Below are 3,045 nucleotides of genomic sequence, written 5' to 3'. Positions count from 1 at the left end.
TATATTATTTTTGGGACTAACATATTGATCCAGTGCCCAGTGCTAGTTCCTGTTTGTTGCATGTTTTATGTTTCGCAGAATATCCTTACCAAACGGAATCCAAATGGGATAAAAACGGATGGAGAATATTTTTGGAATATTTGGAGAATTTCGGAAGAAAAATCCACGCGAAACGATGCCCGAGGTGGCCACGAGACAGGGGGCGCGCCCCTGACCCTCGTGGTCCACCCGTAAGGCGGTTGATGCCCTTCTTCGGCCGCAAGAAAGCTAATTTTTGGTAAAAAATCACGGTGAAGGTTTCGGTCCAATCGGAGTTATGGATCTCCATATATATACGAAACGGTGAAAGGGCAGCAGAAGAGAACGCAAAAACAGAGAGAGACAGAGAGACAGATCCAATCTCGGAGGGGCTCTCGCCCCTCCCATGCCATGGAGGCCAAGGACCAGATGGGAAAACCTTCTCCCATCTAGGGAGGAGGTCAAGGAAGAAGAAGACGAAGGGGCCCCCTCTCCCCTTCTCTTTCGGTGGCACCGGAACGCTGCCGTGGCCATCATCATCATCACCGCGATCCACTCCAACACCTCCGCCATCTTCACCAACATCTCCATCACCTTCCCCCCTCTATCTACAACGGTCCACTCTCCCGCAACCCGTTGTACCCTCTACTTGAACATGGTGCTTTATGCTTCATATTACTATCCAATGATGTGTTGCCATCCTATGATGTCTGAGTAGATTTTCGTTGTCCTATCGGTGGTTGATGAATTGCTATGATTGATTTAATTTGCTTGTGGTTATGTTGCTGTCCTTTGGTGCCCATCATATGATTGCGCACGTGGATCACACCCTAGGGTTAGTTGTATGTTGATAGGACTATGTACTGGAGGGCAAGAGTGACAGAAGCTTCAACCTAGCATAGAAATTGATGCATACGAGATTGAAGGGGGACAATATATATTAATGCTATGGTTGGGTCTTACCTTAATGAACATTAGTAGTTGCGGATGCCTGCTAATAGTTCCAATCATAAGTGCATAGAATTCCAAGTCAGGGATGACATGCTAGCAGAGGCCTCTCCCACATAATACTTGCTATCGGTCTAGTAAAGTAGTCAATTGCTTAGGGGCAATTTCGCAACTCCTACCACCACTTTTCCACACTCGCTATATTTACTTTATTGCTTCTTTACTTACAACAGCCCCTACTTTTTATTTACTTGCTCTTTATTATCTTACATACCTATCCAACAACACCTACAAAGTACTTCTAGTTTCATACTTGTTCTAGGTAAAGCGAACATCAAGTGTGCGTAGAGTTGTATCGGTGGTCGATAGAACTTGAGGGAATATTTGTTCTGCCTTTAGCTCCTCGTTGGGTTCGACACTCTTACTTATCGAAAACTATTGCGATCCCCTATACTTGTGGGTTATCAAGAATAATCATACCCATCATTGATCTCATCCGATTGATAATGCATTTGGTAGCAATTTTGTACAAAAATGGAAAGAGAGCTATAGGTCTATATTGAGAAATTGACTGGGGGTGTCATACCTTCGGGGTCAACGTGATGGACGTGTCATTCAGACCTGATGGTAACTCGTCCCCATTCAAAAATTCCAACACTACCTGGGTAACATCAGTACCAACTAGACTCCAATGTCGTTGGTAAAAACCGGCAGTAAATCCATCTACTCATGGCGCCTTTGAAGGGGCCATTTGAAATAGCGCAGAGCGCACTTCTGCCGTAGTATATGGCTTCGTTAGATCAGCATTCATATCCATAGATACCTTGGCTGGCACGTGATTGAGTAATTCGGTTGCATATGGAAAACCCTGAGATTCATAGAGATTTTGAAAGAACTATTGAACCTCACTCTTATCATCGGCTTCACTAGCACAAACAGAACCATCTAGCCGACGCAACCCTTGGATTCTGTTCATTCATTTCCTTTGTGCTGCTTGTGCTTGGAAGTAAGATGTGTTACGGCCGCCCTCACATAGCCATGGTACTCGTGAGCGTTGTCGCAACCACATTGTAACACCCACAATGCGGCTATATCTCCCACGTGTCGGGGCATGACTTAGAGGCATAGCCACATGGTAGGTCTATCGCAAGAGGGGTAATCTTTACACATCCCATGTACTGAATAAGAAAGGGATAAAGAGTCGGCTTACAATCGGCACTTCACACAATACATAAATAGTCATACATCATCCAAGGTACAATCAAAGGTCCGACTACGGAACCAAAATAAATAAAGACAACCCCAAATGCTAGATCCCCGATCGTCCCAACTGGGCTCCACTACTGATCAACAGGAAATTAAAGATAACAACGACCAAGATCTTCATCGAGCTCCCACTTGAGCTCGGTTGCGCCACCTGTACTGGTATCATCGACATCTGAAACTGTTTGGAAGTATCTATGAGTCACGAGGACTCAACAATCTCACACCCGCGAGATCAAGACTATTTAAGCTTATGGGTAGGGAAAGGTAATGAGGTGGAGTTGCAGCAAGCACTAAGCATATATGGTGGATAACATACGCAAATAAGAGCGAGAAGAGAAGCAACGCAACGGTCATGAACTAGAAGTGATCCTGACACTACTTACGTTCAAACATAACTCCAAATCCGTGTTCACTTCCCGGACTCCACCGGAAAGAGACCATCACGGCTACACACGCGGTTGATTCATTTTAGTTAAAGTTAAGTGTCAAGTTCTCTACAACCGGATATTAACAAATTCCCATCTACCACATAACCGCGGGCATGGCTTTTGAAAGTTCAAACCCTGCAGGTGTGTCACAACTTAGCCCATCACAAGCTCTCACGGTCAACGAAGGATATTCCTTCTCCCAGGAAGACCCGATCAGACTCGGAATCCCGGTTACAAGACATTTCGACAATGGTAAAACAAGACCAGCAAAGCCGCCTGACGTGTCGACAATTCCGATAGGTGTCGCACGTATCTCGTTCTCAGGACAAACCGGATAGGTCAAGCTACGAGTAAAACCAGCCCTCAAGTTGCCCCGAGGTGGCCC

This window comes from Triticum urartu, chromosome 3 (assembly GCF_003073215.2).
Source record: "Triticum urartu cultivar G1812 chromosome 3, Tu2.1, whole genome shotgun sequence".
In the NCBI taxonomy this organism is placed as follows: domain Eukaryota; kingdom Viridiplantae; phylum Streptophyta; class Magnoliopsida; order Poales; family Poaceae; genus Triticum; species Triticum urartu.
This window is presented reverse-complemented; position numbering follows the sequence as displayed.